Here is a 23,037-nt window from a genome sequence, read left to right on the forward strand (position 1 = left end):
GGGATACCAAGCTCCGTGTGTGACATAGTCATTTACGGGTACCCCGGCTAGGAAGACGCTACAAATGGTGATGTGATAGGGGATAAGTAAGTCAAAGATCGACAGTGCTTTCTCAGAGAGGTTGCTGTGGTCCAGGTAAACTGCTAGTGCGTGCCATGTGTGCCGTCGTGGAAGTACGGAATCAACGTTTAATGAACGTGGAGTCTAAGCGCAGTTCCAGGTGCTGTGAAACTGTTGAAAACAAAAGCAATTACTGAGATTCTGCACGTCGTTTGTCGAGAACCTGCTGATCAGGCCATACATAAAGGTACCGTGCTATTACGCAACATCAAGCCATACATATTGCAGAGTGATTAACATTGCAATTACAATTGCTGCTAGGTAGCTATCAGCCAAGTCTCAAGGAAAGTACAAAGCCACAGCCAAGTGCACGAGTACGCTGTGGTTGGGAGCAGACAATCACATACTGTCAATGTACTTACCATCTGAAAATGGAAGAGCTCTAGGACCTCAGTGGTTGGCTAAGAGACCCAAGAAGAAGCACTGGGGTTGTGCTTATGGAGCTGTTCAATAGCTGTAGTGGCACACCATCAAAACTGCTGGGTGGTGGCTCCGAACAATGCCAAATGTCTCCAAGAAATTGAAGGGCTCCAATTGAGACTAAGAGAGAGGTCACCATTCCACAGACTCTCCATGATGACCCAGAGGCCAGCACATCACAGGGCCCCAGAGATGGTACAGAAAAGCCAGTTCTAACAGACAGCAGACAGTATTGGAGAGAACTCCACCATCAGTGTCAGCCACTCCCACAAATGGTAACAATGCTGCAGTTTTCTTGAAACCACCATCATCATTCAACACCGCCAAAATGCAAAATATTGGCAACTGATGGACCACGTAGATAGAGACATTTGAAGATTTCATTGATGCACTTAAAAAGACCGAAAACAAACAAATTATCAAATACCTCCAAAAAATCTTGCTATGATAGCGTAAAGGAAGTCATAAAGAAAATGCCACAAACAGATGAAGAAATCACATATCGTCAGATTAAAGAAACCTTGAATCTCAAGTACAATCTAATGTCCAATGTTGACTATGAAAGATATATTTTCAGTCAAGAATGACAGAAAGTTGGCAAAACCTTCGGTGAATTTGCAGATAGACGACACATTCATCAAACACTGTGAGTTCAATGAATTTAATGATGAAGAAGCCATGCGTCTTAGGGTAATTGATGAATGCTTGTCCGATTCATTCAGATGACGAAAGCTGAGAGAAACCCTGAGTCTGGAATGTGTATTAATGGCTACTAGAGCTGAAAAGCATGCCAATCGACAAACTGCTGACATGGAGGCAGGAGGTGCCCAGAATGAATCAGTCATGAGTATGAAAAGCTAGTCAAAGCAAAAGACTGAAGGACACAAGGTGATGTCGACATTTAAAAAGATGGTATGTTTTAGATGTGAATTTTTGTTTCCACATGATGACAAATGTACCGCTATTGGACAGATATGTAAGAGCTGTGGGAAAGAGAACCAATTTGTGATGGTGTGCAAAGCAAAGGCAAAATATTTTGCCTCACGGCGCGAAGACAAAATGGCCACTGGAACGCACCAGAAGCAGCATTTGAGGTGCACCCACAAGGCCCAGAGTAGAAGTCAGGTACAACATATCGACACTGAACAAAGTTGATTGTCATCTAAATCATCGTCAAACAGTTCCTCCATATTAGTATCAAGTTAAAGTGAAAAAGATGGTTGTGTAATGTCGATGTTTACTTCAGAAAAGCATGCATATGTTGGACTAGCTGCATGTAAAGAAAAATGTCAGTCAAATATAAGTCAACATGCCAAAGCACCAAAGGCATTCAAACATTGTCCAAAAATTATGTTGAAAATAAATGGTTGTTCGATACCTTTCATCAGCGACAGTGGTGCGTCAATAACCATTATGCCTGAGGGAAAATACAATTAATTGCATCACTTACTACAACTTATGCCATCAAAAATGAAAGTGTATATATGGGCTACATTGGCACTCTTAAAATGTCACGGTTCATTTGTAGCGATGATGAAACACAAGAAAGTGAAGGTGCAAGCCCCTAACAATGTGCTTCAAGAAACAGCATTAAGTGCCTGTCTACTTAGCTTCAGCACAGCTGATAATATGGGACTGATTTACATGAACTGCAACATGAATTTTCATTATGAAATATTTAGTCAGTTCCCTTCATTGTTTCATGGTTTGGGAAAGCTTAAGATCATGAAAGTAAAGTGGCATATTAATGAGGACATCCGTCCTGTTGCTCAGTGACATAGGCGAATTGCTTTTCAATTATAAGATGCTGTTGAAAAAGAACTTGAATCATTGCTTAAGCAGGATATCACTGAGCGTTCTACTGGTCCAGCGCCATGGGTTTCTCCCATCATGGTAGTGCCCAAAAAGGATAGTGAAGGAGCGGTACACATATGCATTGATGAATATATACCTTAACAATGCGAATTTTACTCCGCAATACAATCACAAAGCGGTCGTTACAACGACTGCGTTGTTACCACGCAATTCCATTACTACGCAAGTCATTACATCGACTTGCAGTAGATGGCGCCGTAACATTAGAAATGTATAATTTACTATTCCAACTCCAGCCTACGTAACAGTAGGGAAGGTGTTGGAATACTAAACTATACTATTCCTTATGTTAGAGTGCCATCTACTGCAAGTCGTTGCAATGACTTGCGTAGTAATGGCACTGCGTGGTTACAACACGTTCGTTGTAACCACCTCGTTGTGATTGTATTGCGGAGTAAAATACCCGATGTAAAGGTTCTTTCCCATGCATTGACATGTGTCAGGCATACAGGTCAATTGAACGAGAACGACATCCAGGTCCACACATTGCTGATATGATAACACAATTAAATGGTCAAAGGTTTTCTCACGCTTTGATCTGAATGTAGGTTATCATCAGTTGGAACTTGAAGAAAACTGCAGGTATATTGCAATCTTTTCTGCACAGGTTGATCTATTTCAAAACAAAAGTCTAAGCTTTGGTGTGTCATCAACTGCATAGCTTTTCCAAGAAGTCATTCGACATAACGTACAGCCTGTCATCAATGTTTTTAGTTATAGTGATGACATATTGGTTTTTGGAGCTACTAAAAAGAGCATAATAAGGCTCTCCCACAAGTATGTCATTTGATGTGTGATGCAGGTTTGGCTTTGAATGCAAACAAATGTGAGTTACACAAGACAAAGTTAAAATTCTTTGACCATATCTTTTCAGATGGGGTTATGACACCTGATCCTGCTGAAGTACAAGCGCTGTTAAATGCTGATTGCCCTCAAGATGTTTCAATGGTGCGTTCATTTCTTGACATGCCCAGCTACTGCTCTAGATATATACCAGACTTTGCAACTGTAAGTGCTCCATTGAGAGAGTTGACAAAAAAGATTGTTTCATTTCAGGGGTTACATGAATGTGTGAACAGTTTTAAGAAAATCGAACAAGCCATTGGGAATGTTACTGAAATGGCATATTTCAATCTGAAACTTCATACAGATGTTATTATTGACGCTATCCCAGTTGGGTTAGGTGCTATCCTTGCACAGCACAGTGGACACCGGAATGCTCGAAGCAATATTGTGGAGTATGCAAGTAAGAGTTTTCCCAACCAACGTTCCTACTCACAACCTGAAAAAGAAAGTTTAGCCGTGGTAGGGGCATGTGAACACTTCCATGTATTCCTGTACGGAAAGCCATTTACGCTGGTAACTGATCGTCAAGCTTTACTTACAATATTTGACAATCTAAAGGCCAAGATGCCTCCTCACATTGAACGTTGGGGACTATAGAATGCAGCACACATGGAAAGAGGAACAAAAAAAGAGAAATAAAGTTATTTGGTCTTACACTTCACCTCAGGAGGTGTAAGGTTCTGGCGCTTCCCCAGGTTTACATGCTCTTGTAAATCTGTGGAAGAGTAAAAATCCATGGGCGTTGCTGGGAACACCAACAGTAAGGCCCATGGAACTCCTCCGAGGTGCAGAGTAAAGCAACACAGCGATTTGCGCTGCCCTGCCATACTCAATATCTATCAGGCCATTCAAAGCCACACAAAGTGGCTTTGATTGGCCTCATAGATATGATTTCAAGGTTTACCCTGACAGAGATTCACAAAAGTGACGCTCCGGTGGTGCAATGCGGCTCATAAATATTCCTGTTAGTGTTTTGGAGAAGAATAGACTTACAATGTCGATGATGTCGATGAAGGGCTTGGGCAGCAGCCCCAAAGGCATATTGTGGTGTGTGCAAGTAAGAGTTTGTCCCAACCAATGTACTTATTCACAACCTGAAAAAGAATGTTTAGCTATGGTATGGATGTGTGAACACTTTGATGTATTCCTGTGTGGATAGCCTTTTATGCTGGTAACTGATCATCAAGCTTTACAAACAATATTTGGCAATCTAAAAGCCAGGATGCCTCCCTGCAGTGTACGTTGGGAACTATAGAATGCAGTACACATGGAAAGAGGAACAAACGAGTAGAAATAAAGTTATTTCTTCTTGTTATGCCTGACCTCGGGAGGCGTAAGTTTCTGGCACTTCCCTAGGTTTTACATGCTCTTGTAAATCTGGGGAAGCATCAAAATCCATGGGTGTTGCTGGGAACAGCAACAGTAAGGCCCATGGAACGCCTCCCAAGCGCAGAGTAAAACAACACAGTGATTTGCTCTGCCTTCCCTTATTCCATATCTATCAGGCCATTCAAAGCCACGCAAAGTGGCTTTGCATGGCCTCATAGTTATGATTTCCAGGTTTACCCCGCCGGGGCATAACAAAAAGTGACGCTCGGGTGGCTCAAAGGTCTCATAAATATGCCTTTTATTGTTTTGGAGCAGAATAGACTTACAATGTCGAAGAAAGTCTCGGGCAGCAGCCCCAAAGGCTTGCCCATGGTTATCCCTCTGGGTACTGCCTGACTGTGCCCTCCCAAGGCCAGATCAGGCAAAAGCATATGCTGCAAAATTGCAACATGTGACTTCACCATGGTATCCTTGTTCGGTTTTCTGGTTCCCGTTGTTACTTCAACAACTGCCAAACCCAGTGACAAAACACACTAATGATTACTCATGGTATGAATCTTGTAACATATTCATCCCATGACGGTCACTGCGATTGGCCCAGTCTCTCATTCTGGGCTGGATCCTGGGGTCACGTCGGGCCATGGCCATGCATAATGGTGCCCACATCTGTGCGAGAGTGTATATCTCAGTTTCTGCTTGCCCATTGTGCCAAGCTTCTGCCTTCAGGGAACACACTGGGGTAACGAAACTTGAGGGGGCCCTTCTGCAAATTAAAATGGAGGGGACCCCCTCTGGACTCACTCAGAAGCTCTCAGGCGAGGGTACTGTGCTGAGGGGGCCCCTTGGAAGTTGGCAGACCCCCGCACTGGGGGGTTGCGGGGACCTTTGTTACCCCATTGCAGGCCATCCCCATGCATGCTGCCACACACTACAGTGTGGACTGCGCCCTGCAGCAACATACTGTAAGGGTTAAGGTAAGTTGAATAGTATGAGTTCAAATTTAAATGGTGGCAGATTTGACTCCACTCTGTCCTAATGAACTCTTAGCAAGAGTTCTAACCAAGGAGTTTATACTCTACTGCACTCCACAGTGCTTTTTCTTCCCATATGGTTTTATGCGACGCAAGAGGAGATGTGGCCTAATTGTTAGAGCAGTCAACCCAGCCCAGTGTAAGCTTTGCATCCTGTGATTCTGGTCAAATCACCTAGGGCTCGATTACGAATTTCGGCGGTGCAACTGCGGGCAGTACGCCACCACCGTACCTCGGACCCCAGACTCATAATTGGGCATTCTATCTACCAGCGGCTATAAAAACAAATAATGAATTGTCTTTGTGCAATGTACTTGGGTGCTCATGTGGAGCGCTCTAATGCCCTTTTGCCAAGATTGTGTTCTATAAAACAGCAACAAAGCCACTTGTATTGCATGGAGAAATCAGTATTAAAATCAGCAATCGGGGCTTTTGGAGGCCCATCTTTAAAAAGACAAAGCTGTCACCAGAACTGCCACCTGAACATTTCTTAGTGCTATCCTTCCAAACGCACTAGTTTTTTATGTTTTTCTCTGCTGATAAATCATGTCGGATGACACCTTCCCCTCAGACTATCTTTTGCAACACACACCTAATAGAGCAGGCAGATTCTCACGGGTTATTCCCATTATTTACTGTACCCAATCTATTTAGGATAAGATAATCTCTATATCTTCTGTGGCTTTTAGGTCTCCTCTGACCTATTTCCGGTGGGTTTCTTCTGCTGCTGCAGGCTCTAACATATCCCTTTCCCACAGTGGTGTCTCCTATTCTATTGCAGAGGAGTGTCGCCCCACTGCTTTTGAGCAGTGCAAAGTAAAGGAAACGGAAAATGATAATAACTTTGAGTTATTATCATTTTATGTTTTCATCAGTACTGGTTTCCGTGCTGCTTTGTGGGCGGGTGGGTGGCCGAGCTGCTGTGCTCTCGGAGAAGGGCAGAGGAGGAGTGATTTGCCCACTCCTTAGTACATATGACTGTTTGGCTGGCACTCTCAGGCCGCCCAAAACAGTCATGTGCACTTTCCCTGTTCTCCATTCAGGCTGCATGGAGAACATGCCAAGGCCCCTATTCCCTGGCTGAGCAGCGACCCAGGGCTCTCAGACCAATCACAACGCTGCATTGCCGCATTGTGATTGGTCAGGGGAACCTGGGTGTTTACGTTCGCATTGTGATTGGTCAGGGGAGCCTGGCTGTTCTTCCTGTTCCGCGAGTACGATGAGGAAAGCAGGAACAGAGACGCAGGACCCCGCGGCAATGTAAGTGTTTATTTATTTATTTATTACATTGAACACCCAGCCCCCTCCACACACCCAAGCCCCTTCCCCCCAGGCACCCGCCCCCGTACTGCCATCCGCGAGCCATGCCGGCCGCCACTTCTTTCCATCTCATGATACTAGAAAAACTCAATCTTGGACGTGCGACCTACCAAAATTGTTGCTATCTGTTGTGGATTGATATCCACTCTGATTTAAAAGGCATGATGATCTGCATAAGATAGAAAAGTTTAATTACATATGCACATGGAAAATAGACATGAATGTAACAAAAAAACGAACTATGATTGTTTCACAATTTTAATGTAAAAAGAAAGCAGAGGGTGTTTTAAGGGTTGTTGGGGCGTGCAGTAAAAATAGCAGCTAAGAATCATGGAAAAGAGAAGAGCGTTAACTGAGGGATGCTGGAGGAGTGGATTTAAGCGGAATTAATAATAACTGAATAAATCATTGTTGAAATATATTTGATCAGAAGTTTATATGACAACGCTGAAGGATACAAACAACGAGGACTGACTGTGCATGGTTACATTCAAACATGGTTTTGCGAGGAATATGATCCTCTTGCTTTATCCTAAAATGCATCAATGCTGGCAGCAATGAGGAACGATCAACAACAGACTCAATATATAGGGGGGGCGCTAGGTGGCGCTGGACCGTCATGGCCGCGCTTTAGTGAGGCTCTCGCCAGCCGGGCGTCAATAAACCCTGCAACTACATCCTACAGGCCAGTTACCAATATTTAATCGATGCCGATGGACAGCTGAAGGTCTCGGGTCCACTCGGCGCAAGTTTCGAGTCCGTAGGCGCCCTGGCGGCGCAGATACTACCCGTCGTGGACGAGACGGCGAGAGGAGCGGACCTTCGGATCGGCGGCTCCTAACAACGCGAGACCGGGGATTCATCGGGCCCTGCAGGCCGCGAGGGAATTGTGGACTGTGGCTGGCGCGAACGACACTCTTCTTGACGACCACGGTGGGCCTGACGTCCCCTTCGCTGCCTCGCGACTGCCGGTGCCTACCTGCGGTGCCGGGCGTGTTTGCAGCGTGAGGTGGACCCTGCTACATCGAGGCTGCTGATGTCGTGCCTGTAGATGCCCTGCCCATCCAGCCGGACCACACTAAGGCAGGGGAGCGCTCTTCCTGACCCGTGTATTGCGGAGGTGCCGTGGCCAAGGGCACCGAGAGCTGCATCGAAGGGGGGGCGGTCAGCGGAGCACCTCAACTGGCGTTGGGGAGTAGCGGCGACCCGCGCCCTCCGGACGTCTCTCCTGGTCCGCCCACGAAACGGAGGTGCGTGCTCCCATACTTGCGGGGGCTGAGGAGGTGCTGTGGCTATACGAAGCGCCTTACGGCCAAGCTGACCTATAGACTCCCGCCATCTGGAAGGGACTGCCTCTCTTGCGAGCTGGTATTGGCATTGCGGAGTGAGGCGTGCGCCTCGACTCGCAGCTCCCGCAAGCGCCTACAATATTGAACTTACCTGGCGGACTGACTCTCTTCGACCTCGTCCGACGCAGCCATGGGCAAAGCAGACGCAAAACAGGCGACTCTACAATTCAACCCCCCCAAAAAGAAGACGCGAACCCTGCCTGCGGAGAGTGGCGAGGTGGGGCCCAGCGAGGAGGAGGAAGTGGACTGGAAGGCTATCCTTCTCGGCCTGCAGACGAGCCTAACGTCCATTGACACCAAAATCGACAACATGAACACACGACTGGAGGCAGTGGTACATCGGCTGGACCAACACGGAGAGCGCCTGAAAGAGGCGGAGGGGCGAATATCGGAGCTAGAGGATGGCGCGGTGGCCGGTGCAGCTAAGTTGACGCAGATGGACCGGCTGCTCAAGGTCATTGCCGACAAAAATGAAGATTTAGAGGCACGCTCCCGCCGAAACAACGTTCGCCTGATTGGCCTTGCGGAGTCCAGCGGTGGGGGTCTTATGGAGGATTTCATTGAGAGGCTGCTGATCGACAAATTTGGAGGGGACTCTTTCTCGCCGCAACTGGTGGTGGAGCGAGCTCACCGCTCCTTGGGGCCTCGCCCAGTTCCTGGGGCCCCGCCACGTCCCGTTATCATCAAATTTCTGAATTACAGGGACCGTGACACCGTATTGCGCTTGGCCAGGGAGAAACAACCGATCCTCCACGAAAATGTCACCATTTCATTCTACCCGGATTTTACACAAGCAGTGCAAGATGCCCGCCGAAAATTTACAGGAGTAAAGAAGAAACTACAGCAACGAGAAATCCCTTACTCCATGCAATATCCGGCCAAGCTCAAGGTCACACATCATGGCAAGCCCTTCTTCTTTGGTACTCCGCAACAGGTGGAGGACTTTCTGAAGGAACAGTCTTCTGCGGCCCCTCGGCGACGCGGTCCTGGAACAGGATCAGGCTCCAGCTCTCCGACGACTGCTCCTGACTGATGAGTACCGCTGTTATGGTTTATGTTTAGTCTCTCTACCCCTTCATGTATCTTTCCTTGTACCTTGGCATTATCTACTCCCCCCATCGCTCTTGAGCCCACTCTTTGAGTGACCCGTACTTTGCCTATGGAACTTGGGAGGCTCAGGTTTTTTTTTGGGAAGGACCGTTTCTTTCAGCCACTATGGGGCTACATTAACCCTTCGCCCTCTCGCCAAAATGTACGGGAGGAACAGTCATTACGGTTTGGGGCCCTGTATATGCCATCGTCTATTGTTAATAAGGTACTGGTCTGGACATTGACGACTAACATTCGCCCTGGCACTCCCCCCCTGTCCCACCCGAACTCCTCCCCCTATGGGGTGATGGTATGGTGGGTGAAAAAAGGGATTGGGAAGGGCGGATCCGGCACACCGGCGAGTCCCCTATAGGGTATACCCCACCTTTGCATATATGTTTGTTATTAAGATTGGGAGGGGTTCTGCATTCCGGCAGGATTGGGCTGCAGTGGTGGGAGGGGGTGGGATGGGGGTTGGGAATGTTCGAAATGATTGGGATGTTGAAGTAGGCAAGGGGGTGGGAGTCCCAGGGACTGTGTTGGGGTTGTTGTTGGTATTCAGCATGAACACTGCGCATATATCTGTTGAAATAGCACACTGTGCCGCCCTTTTTCGACCATTACACTTACGGCCCTGCTGCCAGTTACACCTCGTCACCCATCAGTCATCTCTCGGCACACATGACCCGCACCACATGCACTGAGCTAGGGGGGAGAGCCCTGCTCACTGCTATCACCTGGAATGTTCGGGGCCTGGGGGATCCCAGGAAACGCAGGCAAATCTTAGGTACCTTAGACAGGTTGCATGCTCAAGTTGTATTTCTTCAGGAGACTCACATGGACCCTCTTCGCAATGCCACCTTTGCTGCCAGATGGGCTGCCCATTCACTTCATGCACCTTACTCGTCCTATGCAAGAGGCGTCACTATCCTAGTTAAAAGGGGAGTTCCCTACGTTCCCATGGGCACCGCCACTGATCGCGAGGGTCGTTATTGCATAACATGGGGTAGGATAGGGGCCGAGACCATCACCCTTGCCTGCTCCTATGGCCCCAACTGTGATAATCCGAGCAGTTTCATTGCTCTCTGGAACAAGGTCAGGGAAGTGGGATCCACACACCTCATCTGGGGGGGGGATTTTAATGCTGTCTTAGACCCCGCGATGGATAGGTCGAACCCCTCCACGCACCACTACACTAACACACACAGATACCTGAGGGACATATGCGACACCCTTGAGATCGTGGATACCTGGCGACACTTACACCCGGCTTCTATGGAAGGCACACACTGGAATCATGCACATGCAACTTGGGCCAGACTAGATTACATTATGGTGGATAAGGCCCTAGCCCCCTCCTTGGTGGGGGTGCGACATTTGGGCCGCACATACTCCGATCACTCTCCAGTATTGGCCGAGTTCCGGCTACCCGACATCATGGGCAGACCGCCGACTTGGAGACTCCAACCCACCATCTTACTTGATGAACTATTTAGAACAGAATTGGGTCAAGAACTAGAAGATTTCCTAGCCCGTAACAGGGGTACGGTGGACCGGATGGCCACTCTTTGGGAGGCGCTAAAGGTAACGATACGGGGCTTCTGCATTTCCAAGAGCTCCGGGGTACTACGGACTTTGAGAGATACATTGCGCAAACTGGAAACTACACTCCACACTCTAGAACGCAGCCCAGACTACAACACCAATGCAGATGCGCAGGCGAAGTACCGCGAAACACTATCGGACTACATGTCCACTGCTGAAAGAGAGGTGAATTTCCGGGGCAAATACTTCAAGGCTCGTACGTACGGGGAAGGGGAACGACCCGGTAAATCTTTGGCGGGAGCGATCCGACCACCGCGAGGTTCTAATTTTGTGCTGGAACTGGAGGGGGAGGATGGGACTCCTTTACGAGACACGCGCTCGCTTCTGGCGGCCTTTACCACACACTACTCGACGCTATACTCCACTACCAGGGTGGGTGCACTGGACATGGACGACTACCTTCGGGAGCTTACACTGGGATGGCTCTCTGACCGTCACCGGGAGTTCCTGGCGGAGCCGGTAGGCCTGGAGGAGGTTAAAGATGCGATCAAACAGATGGCTCCGGGAAAGGCCCCTGGCCTGGACGGGCTGCCTATGGACTTCTACAAGGCGTATATTGACATCCTTGCTCCGGTGCTCCGTGAGGTTTTCATGGAGGCTCATGAATCGGGCGCACTTCCTCCATCCATGCAGGAGGCACTGATTACCTCCTTGTTGAAGCCTGGGAAGCCGCCTCAATGCTGCGACTCGTACCGCCCGCTCTCGCTAATTAATTGTGACGCAAAAATCCTGACAAAAATACTGGCTAACCGGCTGCAGTTGCTACTGGGAGGCCTGGTGCTATCTGATCAAGCGGGTTTCATCCCTGGCAGGGCCACCTCCAATAATCTCCGGACGCTATTCTCCATCCTGCATAATGTAGCTCCGGATTTGCCATTGGTGGCTGTCTTTTTGGACGCCACCAAGGCCTTCGACTCACTGGAATGGGACTATCTCCATTGTATTTTGCGCAACATGGGCATGCCGCTGGGCTTCACGCGCTGGATTGATCTCCTGTATGACCGACCGGTCGCTAGGGTGGGGTTGAACGGGCGCATATCGGACGCCTTTGTGGTGTCGAGAGGTACCCGACAGGGTTGCCCACTATCTCCGCTGTTGTTCGCGATAGCGATGGAACCTCTGGCGGCCCGGCTCCGCCAACATCACCGAGACAAGGCTCTGCGCTGTCTTCAGCGAGAGGTTCTCATCTCCCTATACGCGGATGACATCACACTTTACATACGTGATCCCGCTACCAATCTCAACCCTATCCTCCGTGAGTTTATTCGCTTTGCGGGTCTGTCTGGTGTCCATATCAATTGGGGAAAGTCCACTATATTTCCACTGACTGCGGCCGCCCAGCCTTTCCCTCTGGACTACCCTCTACGGTGGGAAATGGAGGAAGTCCGTTACCTGGGCATACTCCTCTCCCATGACCGAGAAGAGCTAATGCGGATGAACTATGGCCGCACGTTTGATTATATCCAGGCATGCGTGTCTAGATGGATCACGCTGCCCCTCTCCTTTGCGGGCCGCGCCTCCTTAATCAAGATGGTGGTTCTTCCCAAACTCCTGTACCTGTTCATGAACATCCCATATTACCCGGTGAAGTCCTTCTTTCGTCTTTTGAGGTCTGAGCTCATCCGTCTGGTCTGGGGAGGGAGGAGGCCGCGTCTTCGTTGGGAGGTGTTGACTCGTCCATTCGCGCAAGGGGGGCTCGACCTTCCTGACTTTGAACTGTATTATCACAGCGCGCAGGCCCACTACATTTATCACTGGATTCGCCCCACGCCCTTCCTGCCGCAGACGGCTGTGGAACATTGGCTGGCTGCGCCTATTCCGCTAGAGGGAACGATACTCAGTACACCAGAGACACATACGGCATACCACACCACGATCTCGAGCTCCATTCTAGCGTGGCGATACATTGCGAAGGTGGCATGCGCACCGCTCATCTATTCCCCATTGCTTCCCCTAGCATACCATCCCCGGTTGCCCCTTTTACAGGAACAATTGTTTAAAAACTTTATGGCCAAATTCCACATTACAACATGGGGGACCTCTATCATAGTGGACAATTCCGTTCCCAATCTCATATGTTCACTCACTCTGCACCCACTTTCATGGACACCTTCCTCTATACCAGGCTTCGTAGTGGTATTCGTGCATTAACAGGGGACTTCCCTAGTGAGCCGCCCACGCTGGAACCCTTGCATCGTTTACTTAAGGCTACCACTCCGGCTCATGCAGTCTCTACCCTATACCACTCACTCCGCGCTAATCTAGAACTCTCGCCTTGCAAGGCACGTACAAAATGGGCGGAAGACCTAGGACTCCCCATAGATGACGACCTCTGGAGCTACTGCTGCTTACAAACCGAACAGATCTCCTCCAGTAGCAGGTTTAGGGTGATTCATTATCGGTTCTTACATAGGCTCTATTGTACTCCAGCACACATGCATAGGATAGGCCTTCGAGAGGATGATCTATGCTGGCGCTGTCGCGCTCCGGGGGCGGACTTTCTTCACATGGCGTGGGGATGCCGGGAAATTGCTGACTATTGGCAGCAAGTTTTTTCCGGCATTTCCGAAATGATAGATGTCCCATTGACACCCTCTCCAACACAGGCACTCCTGGGCTATACAAGAACTATACGAAAACCAGTCCGCAGATTTGCCACTATCGCCTTTCTTATGGCGAAACGTCTGATAGCCTGTAGATGGGGACGGGGCAGAACTCCCAGGTTTAAGGACTGGATCGGTGATATGGTACACTGTCAGGATACTTTACTTCGATATGCTGAACTCCTGCCTTCTGCTTCACGGCCGACTGACATCTGGGGTCCCTTACAGGTATATCTGTTGTCACATCCACAGACATAGCGGGCTTTCTTCCCGCTCTCCCCTCAACCTTCCTAGACACCGCTCCTGCGGTGGTGGCCCACCTTCTACCCCTTGGCCAGGCAGCAAACTGGGATGAGAGTTGAGACGGTCCTTGGGCGCAACGGACAGACGCCTTTATACCACTGCTACATTTTATTGTGGGTCGACTGTTTCAATGCAAATGTCTTGGGGGTGATGGTCTTTTGTACTGGCATGCTAACTATCTTGCTTCTTATGCCGCAGCCGGCCCCTGGTGGGTTGTAGGCAGGCAGCTGTGTTTAACATTCATTTTCCTTCTTGTACCACGCTGCCGGCCACAGGTTGGTTGTAGGCATGGGGCTGTGTATTACGTGTTCATGCTGAATAAAGGTTTTGAAAAATCAAAAAAAAAAAAAAAACAAAAAAAAAAAACAACAGACTCAATATGAGGGCTGAGAGGATGAAACAGAAAGAACTGTGCAGTCAAAATGGTAGGTCTTTTTAACTCAGCATAAATATAGTAGCTACACAGGGCTGTTTCTGGGGGTGTGGCTAAGCCACCTAAAATGGTAGATTGGTTCTAGATGAGCTCTGGGCCAAGGTGCAAGAAAATCATCATGCGTCCTGCCAACCAGGGCTTGAGCCAGATCGTTGTCCACGGCTCAGCCACTGCCAAAACACGCCTGGAGGCCCCACGAGTAACTGCTGGCTGGCCACAGAGAAGACCCACACCCATCTCCGGCTACAAGATCATGGGCCCAGCCAAGCACCGCGAGACACAGGCTTAGGGGCCCCCTGGGTGTTAGAGGGTGAGACGAGAGCATACCATAGTGCCCACTGCCCATTGGGATGGCCCGCTGAGCCCCGCTGGCCCCGCCACAGCAGGCAGAGGACCCTTAAGACTCATGTTGCGCCAGCTGATGACCGGGCGCACTGTGCATCAGAGTGTGGCCCTCTTGTGAACCCAGGCCACTTCCTGGCAGCAGCGAAGGTGAGTAGCAGGGGCCCGCCCGGAATCAGATTCTTACCAGGGTATCCTGGCTGAGACCTGGGGAGCCCCTTTGCCTGCATTCAGAACTGCTCCCGGTAGCTGCTGTGGCCAACGGCAGCACGACACGCTGCACGGGGGCGGCCCTGTAGGCTCCATCTGTGACAAAACTGAGCATAGGCCCCAGAGCGAGCAGCCCTACCTGACCGACATGGCAGATGGCACACTATCCCCCCCAGGATGCCCACCCTCCTGCTTGGCTCCTGCGGATGGGCCTGGCCGCGCCATTGATGACCCCGCGGTGAGGAACAAGATTGGCTGAGGTCTACCAGGCCAAATACAGTTGCGTCTCCACCACCTGCGCAAATGGCCACAGTTGAGGGAGAGGATTCCGGGGAGGGGGGAGGCTACTTCCCTTCCAGCCTCCTGTAAGTTTGGCCTTGGAGAGGCATAGAGAGGGAGAGCGGGCCCTAGTCCATAGCCCACACCATGCAAGAGAGGACACTGCCTCAGCCCCCTACCAATGGTCGAGTGGGGGACCCCTGGGGGAGCGTAAAGAGGTGACAGGTTGCACCGTGCCCTGCCAGGACATAAACCACCTGGCGTGGGCTACCCAGAGAAAACACTAAGCAACAATGTAGCCGCTTGACCCGGGGTGGGTTCACTACTCCTGGGAGGGATGTTACAGGTGGTAAGCGGCAGGGTAAGCCTCCGTGATTGGCTTGAGAAGAGGACTATTGCTTCTGGTGGTGGGGCTCAGTTGGAGTGTCCCACCTGGACTCCCGTTTGACATGGTGGGGAACCTCCCGAGGTCCTTGGGTGGCCGGGGGGCCTACGGCCACAGCGAGTGTAGTAGTGCCCTAACATGGGGCCAGTCCAAGCTGGCATCCCCACATCACGAGACCACGACAGACCGGTGCGTGAGCAGCCAACTCAACTCTAAGACCCCAGCGATAAACTGGCCACCACATGTTGAGACCTCCCGCACTTCAGTAGAAACCAAGATCGAAGAATTCTAAGCCGAATATTGCCTCCTGCAAGACGACCAAAGGAAATTGGCCTCCAGAGTGACAGAAATGGAACGAACCCCCATGACCTAGTCGAAACAGTCCAGTGTCTGGAATGCCATGTGGACGATGCCACAACTTACGAGTGGTAGGTCTCTGGCAGAGGACTGAGTCTCCTGCTCGATGATCGCTTTCCTAGAAGAATGGGTGAAATCATTCACCCCTCTGCCTTATCCCAGGACTTCTCTTTCGAGTGGGCACACAGTGTCCCCACCAACTTCTTCACTGTAGGATCAGGGATGCCATCCTGTAGGCCGCCAGACAGAAATCCTCCCTCGAATTCAAAAATAGCAAGATCTCAGTGTTCCCTGATTACACCTTACTCGTGCCGTGATAGCACTCCTCCTTGGTCAATGTGAAGTGCCAGCTCTGTGATCTTCACATCCAATACTCGCTGCTTTACCCGGCGTAGCTGAAGATAATCCACAACAAGCGTACTCACTTCTTTACTGAGCCCTCCTGGGCATGGAATTGGATGGAGAACCACAATGATTGTGGCATCCACCCCCCTACTGATGCACATAGACTGCCACGTGCCAAATAGCAACAGGGGTGGGGCATTAGCCCTACTGACAATGCCACCCATGGGCTCTGGAGTGCCCTCACGACGGTAGCTGTGAAGGGAACGACAATCGGATGTCGCCACAACTCTGGCATTCTGCCAGTCTTCCCATCAATGAATCCCAACACAAACTTCATCAGCAGTTCCGACAAGTATTCCTTAGGACCCTCTCATCACTCAGAAACTTTTCCTGGTCCCCAGGTCACACCACCGTACCCAACAAACTAATTTGAAGCTCTCCATGCCCCAGTGCCCTATTGAGTTGCCCATGGCACTGGTTGGGCCGCCACTGGCACACTAGAGGGTTGCCACCACCCTGGACAGCTCCTGTGAACCATTTGACCAATTACCCTGCATCCCGCGGCTGGTAGGCTACAGCTGCTGGACTTGGGCTACCCCTCATTTGGATTTTCCGCCCGCTAACCGGCACCACCTTTCCATCTTTCAATCTTATTGAACCCTTAGTCTGCTACAAGCCCCCAATTCACAAAATGAGTTTAGTGCAGCTGCTTAGGTGTGCAGTTTGTTCTAGCTTAGCTGTACTTTTCTGTGCCAGTTTACCGACCAGCACAAGTATATTCTGACGTTGACTGTCTCCTGTGGGTGGTGGGGTTGGATGGGAGGTCAGCAATCGTATGCCCCCAATTGTTGCACATTTTTGTACCCCTGACACATATCACACAACCAACAGATCAGACATCTAACCCTCAACATCCGAGGCATGCACACACCACGTTGCCACTATTCCATTTACTCTTACATCAAGTGGTAAAATGCACATATTAGCTTACTCCAGGAGACACATCTCACCAGTAGTGAACTTCAGAGACTGTGGCAGAGTTGGAGGGGCACCATTCATGGCATGATTTATTCAGTATATGCACGGGGCACCCTGATCTGGGTCTGCCCAGGCACACCCTTCTAAATGCTTAACACAGTAGTGGACAATAATGGTAGGTATGTATTAGTAGAGGGCCACTGAACAGTGTCCATGTGTTGCTGGGATGTGTGTATGCCTCAAACTCAGACCAATCGACTTTCTGGACCTCCCTGTTATGGGGGCTGCCAGCTGGGCAGGGACACGTGGGTACTGGGTGGGTACTACAACAATATTCTTGACATTCACTTAGACAGATCATCCATGTACCTGCACAGCTCCACTCCTCACAATTTGCTCAGTGGGTTGACGATGGTCCCTCTCAGATGCCTGGAGAGCAAGAAACCCACATGCCAAACAATACTTGCACTACTCGGCCCCTCACAACCTATATGTCCAACTAGACCATTTCCTGTGCTCCATCAAGAGTGGTGCAAATGTACAGCCCTAGCCCTAAAGCATCTGACCTCCTCCATTGACCAGCAGCTGGGTGTAAATCAAGTAGCAAAGGTTGTGGGCAGTGCTAGATGACAATGGATGGCGCTAATCAAGATGTGGGTGGCCCAGGATTCAATAATAAGCAGTACTTTGCTAAGAAAACATTTGGGCATTGGCGCTTATCTTTAAAAAATAATACGTTGTGGTTCTGCCGTTGGTTTAGAGACCTCTACGCAACTTCAGGCATCCAGTGACATCCGCGAATAGTGTTTTATCTTTTTCACGTTAGGCATTTGCGACAAGACTTTTCCATTAATTTCCATGGGCTGCTTTTTTTTCCATGTCCGTTTTATTTTTTTCGTGCTGAAGGTGTTATTCTTATCTAGACTAATTCAACTGCAACGCAAAAATTATGCATCCCCCATGTCATTCAAAGGAAAGTAACATGCATGTATAACAACATTTCATTAAATTAAGTAGGGACCAGTGAATTATCCGAAAACATGGTGACATGTAAGGCAACAGGTAATCAATGAACTTGATCAGCTCCATCTCAATCCTGTGTTCAACATTCAGACTATCAGGTTATGCTGAGGTGTGGTTGTTACCCTTCACCCATTACTTCGACCCCTTGTTTCTCATGTCAGGTGCTTTAATGAGTAGTCCAACTTTTTAAAGCCACCACAGGGTCCAAAATGATATTGGTTCCTCTTATAGGAAACCTACCCTTTAACTTGGTGCATCATTCCCTCTTGTGTGTTGGGCTATGGATGACTTTTCTGTCACCAGACTAACATCTGGAAATAAAAGGATCTGCGATGAGCTGAAGAAGAGCCGTCCCTTTCTTTGTACTTTGGACAAGACCTTGTCTCCCGCTGCTCCACCTCTGGTGTCTGGGTCCCCCTTTGGGATCTCATCTGATGGTAGTTCACCAATTACAATTTAAACTCCTCCCAGATCTGGTGGAGAAGTGTGGCTCAATGACTAGAGCGGCAGACCCTGATGCAGAGGTCTAGCCCGGGACCAGGGTTCAATTCCCTACCTTGGTGGGTCTTGGGCTCAAATACTCCATGCACCAGATAATTCTCGCCTCGGTGCCATTCCAATCATGGAGTCCCACTCTGCAACTCTGGGCAATAGCTTGCTTAATCTCCACAACGGCCCCCACAACGCTAAGGATGCCTGGCCTCCACCTTGGGGGTGCCCAGGAGTGGACGCCTCACAGGGAAAGGCAGGATGGGTTCCACAGCGGTATTCGTACAAGCGCCTTGAGACCTTTGTGGGTGAGTAGTGCGCTATACAAGTATCAATTTTCAATTTTATCTAACTAGTCTGCAGATCAGTACTGTACAAACAGTGTAGGTTCACCCCATATTGTAGGCCAATCATAGGCAGTCTTGCTGTTCTCATTTGGTGTTGATTGTTTCTAGGGGTGGGCGGAATTTGCGAAATCCAGTTCCGCAAATTATCGCGAAAATGTTTAAAATTATCGCAAACAAGCGGAAATATCGCGAAGATGCGGAAGTTTTTTTCCAGCATGTTCGCGAGATTTTCTGCATGGTTGCGGGTCGCCAACTTACCCATGTGGTTGCTCGCGGGCACGGCCATCTTGTTTTGAGTTGTCTCGCGGTGCATGATCGAGAGAAGAAAGACGTGATCGCGCGACGCATGACGTCACTGCGGGCGCGAACTGTCGCGAGACAGCGCAAATGGCTCAAAACAATACAAGATCTCATGGAGAACGCGCCCGGATCAAGAAAACTTGTCGGCGAATGCAGGGATTCAGGTAAGGCGATGTATTATTTTACAGCGTGAGCAAGAAACAAATTATCGCCAAGCTGCGGAAAGCGGAAATTTTGACATTTTCGCGCTCTCCGCGGAACGCGAAAATGTCAAATTATCGCAATTTCCGTGAACGGAACGACATTTTCGCCCAGGCCTAATTGTTTCTCTGCATGCAATCAGATTTTGGATCTCCTTCATCAGGACTGGATTTAAATAATGTATTTCTTGTATCTCCGTATCTGTTCGTAAGTATTTGATTTATTGTGACTTGGGAGCACCTTTCAGCTTATCCATTCATTTATCTAGTGTAAGAACTGATCCTGCCATCTTCTGGAACTTGCTGTCTCTCCTTGTTGCTTTCTCAATTTTTTGGAGCATCTCAATGATTTATTGTTTGGAAGGTGAGACTGCCCTGCAGAAATAATAGGGAGATTCTTCGTTCTGGGTCCTTTTCATGAAGGCTAAAAATATTTTCACCTTATTTGTCCACAACTTTTCCTTGGCTAGGTCATCTTTCTAGATATTAAAAAATACTTATGTCGCATGATCTCTTTATCAAACTCTTCAGTATATCTTCAGTATATCTTTATTCGGTTTGAAGAGAAACCAGAGTATATCTTTAATATATTTTTTAGCTTTTAACTCTTCTAACCAAAATACTTTCTTAGTGTCCTTTTACCAGTGGTGGGTCCTCGATAGAATGCTGCAGGGTGGGGGAGGGGCAGGGTGGGGGGGTAGTAAACTCAGGCCTACGGCCGAATGGAATTAAGTAAGTAAATAAATAAATAAATAAAATGAATTACATTGCGTGCGCTGCGACGCCAAATGGCGATGCAGCACGTGCAATGTAATTTGTTTTATTTATTTATTTACTTAACTCCGTTCGGCCGTAGGCCTGAGTTTACTACCCCCCACACCCAGCCCCTCCCCTCCCCCGACCCGCCCTGCCCCGCCTCACCGCCTCGCAGCACTCCCTCGAGGAGCCGCCACTGCCTTTTACGTGTTACCCCCTATTGCCGCTTGTCATGTTTTTCTTCAGTTGGAGTGGGCAATTCTTCTGCCCAGAAATGTTTATCTAGTGTCTATCAACTCTGCACTGAGGAGCATACTTATGGGTCCTTCCCATGCCTGTCTCTATCATGGGGATCCTCTCTGTGTTTACATTCTTCTCCCTTCTTGTAAAGGCAGTGTTCTCAAAGGCTGTAGCCTTCCCAAGCACTACTTGGACCAGTCCTCTAGCAGCAAATATCACTGATGGCCCCAGCACCCCAAAAGCCAGGCTACGGGCCCTATTATGATAGACAAGCGTCCGACCAACATCTTAGCAGGATGGAATCCACCTGACTATTAGTCGGTGTTCCACCCACAGTATTAGGATGGGACTGCTCTCTGGCGGTCAGAAACATCAATGTTTCTATTGCAGCTTGTGCAGCAGCCGGAAAAGGGCCATAGCACAAGCTGCAATAGAAAAATTGCAGCTTGATAGCAGGGGGTCAGGGGGGAAGGTGGACCGCCATGAAAGGGCAGGTGGAAAGCAACATTGTAATCCCGAGAGGGGAGTCGAGGCTGTCTCCGCTGCCATTTTGGGATTGCAATTTTGCCCGTTGCCCTGACTGACTCTTTGAGCCCATCAAAAGCAGAGCGGAATTTCCCCACGGGTTACCCTCCCACCGTCATTCTCATAAGATGGTGGTCGGATGGAAACCTATGTCGGGTGGAATGCTTCCGATGAGCTGTCAGATGGCTTTCTGCCTGTCATCAAAATGAGGGCCTTAGTTATGACATGTCCTGACACGTGGATCAAAAATGAGAACTGTCAGGGGTCGCCACTGGCTTAATGACTCCTCTCTCCCTGGGCGTATGTTGCCATTGATCATGCTTCCAAACTCCCAGGTACTCTTGGAAAAGGGGGAGGCGGTTACTGTCACCATCTGTTACTGTCACCATCTCTGCACCTCGATGGTTTCCATCGCAAGTTATGTGGTAAGTGCTGTACACCCATAATTACACACAAAACTCCATGGCCGCAAAATCGCATAATTTCAATGACTGCATATAATGTGAGTTGGGGTGCAGCAGATATAGTGGCACAGAGCCTTAAGTGCCCACTGAACCCTGTTAGTTGCTGTATTTTACTACCCTAACAGCAGTCAAAAGGGTCATTGTCCTTGCTTGCACCAGAGCCCATGGCATCCTTGCTACGCCACTGATTTCAGGTATGGCTGATGGTTAATTAAGGTCATCTAGAGTGCACCTGGACTGATTCCATTTCTGGTAGACATTTCCTCTATATGGCAACTATAATGGGAGCCAGTAGTTAAGTCCCTTGGAGGGAGCCTGGGCTTGCATCCAGGCAAGATGAAGTTGATTTTAAGTTTCTATTAATGTTGACTGATGGCCAGAGAGGCTTGATTGACTCCAGTGAATAAGGGCCGAGGGTATGGTTAATTGATCGCGATGAGGGACCGTGAGAGCTTCGAGTTCCTCTCTAATATTGCATCATTTGTTTCTGTAAATGATTGATACCAGGCCTCAGCCTGTCCACAAGAGACTAACTCGGGTTGTACAGCCAGGAGTATTACTCAACTGATTTTCTATTGTAAGTAGTTCTACACGGTTCCATGATGTTCCAACTTTGAAATATTAGTAATTCTGCATTTTTATTACAAGTCATGAAACTGGCCGACGCTTCACATTGTAATCTCTTAAAGGCGCCCATGCTGTCTGCTGCAGGAGACCTGGGTTGCATCTGTCCAGATGTGATGTCATTGCTTTCAACTTGTCCAACACCTGGAGGGTGACATTCATCCAGAGTAGGTTTTTCAGCCTCTAGCTATTAGCATGCTGTGACTGGCACTTTCACGTTTCTCGGTACAAGGAAGAGCCTACAGTCCCAGCATGCTTTTGAGGTCTTTTAGATCCTGGCTTTCCTATTTGGAGTGAATGCAACTCTGTGCAATCAAAACTTGTGCCTGGTATTGAGTGTGTTGTTTGCCCTCGATAGAAACATTGGTGTTAAAAATGAGGAGTTGTGTGCATAGTCAGTTTTTACTGCAAAAAGGTACCATCATCCCAAATTTCTATATTTTGTGTTGGTATGTGCACCATGTGAAAGATAATAGTAAGTGCACCACCAAAAAAGCGGGACCACACACAGTTTTCACTCAACTTACAAATGTGCACAAATGCAGTTTTTGTTACTGTTGGCCCAGCTTTAAATTACCCCATTTCCTGAACTTAAAAACCAGGGTATCTGGAAGTTACCTCCATGAGCTCCTTGCCCCCTGAGGCCTTAGTCTTACCTGTAGTGTCTTCCCCAGCCCAGGATCATGCAAATGAACAAGGTACACATGAAGCTCTGCAAAGGCATCTTTATTCCTCTTCATACAATCACATACTAAACGCATTGTGTCATAACATTCATGGCCACACCTTAACCCCTTCCAGCAGACTACGTAATTCCTGTTTAGAGTCCGTCCAGAACCGCGAGGGTCCT

Source organism: Triturus cristatus, chromosome 9 (assembly GCF_964204655.1).
Source record: "Triturus cristatus chromosome 9, aTriCri1.1, whole genome shotgun sequence".
NCBI classification, from domain to species: Eukaryota; Metazoa; Chordata; class Amphibia; order Caudata; family Salamandridae; genus Triturus; species Triturus cristatus.